Source organism: Penaeus monodon, chromosome 15 (assembly GCF_015228065.2).
Source record: "Penaeus monodon isolate SGIC_2016 chromosome 15, NSTDA_Pmon_1, whole genome shotgun sequence".
In the NCBI taxonomy this organism is placed as follows: Eukaryota; Metazoa; Arthropoda; class Malacostraca; order Decapoda; family Penaeidae; genus Penaeus; species Penaeus monodon.
This window is the reverse complement of record NC_051400.1, coordinates 17,344,904-17,345,126: the sequence shown is the minus strand read 5'-3', so window position 1 is coordinate 17,345,126 and position 223 is coordinate 17,344,904.

Below are 223 nucleotides of genomic sequence, written 5' to 3'. Positions count from 1 at the left end.
ATATGTACAAATATAAAAATGTGATTATTTCGGGGGAGGAGAGGAAAAGAGATACAGATAATTAGACAGACAGAGTGGGAGAGAAACGGCCCTCGGTGTACCCTACAAGAACAGCATATAAACTCCGGCCATTCATCAAGTTACCGTAGTGGTGGCAACAGAGCCTTCCACCCGCCCGCTCCACACCCCCTCCCGCCACACACCCCGCCCCCAACCGCACTCC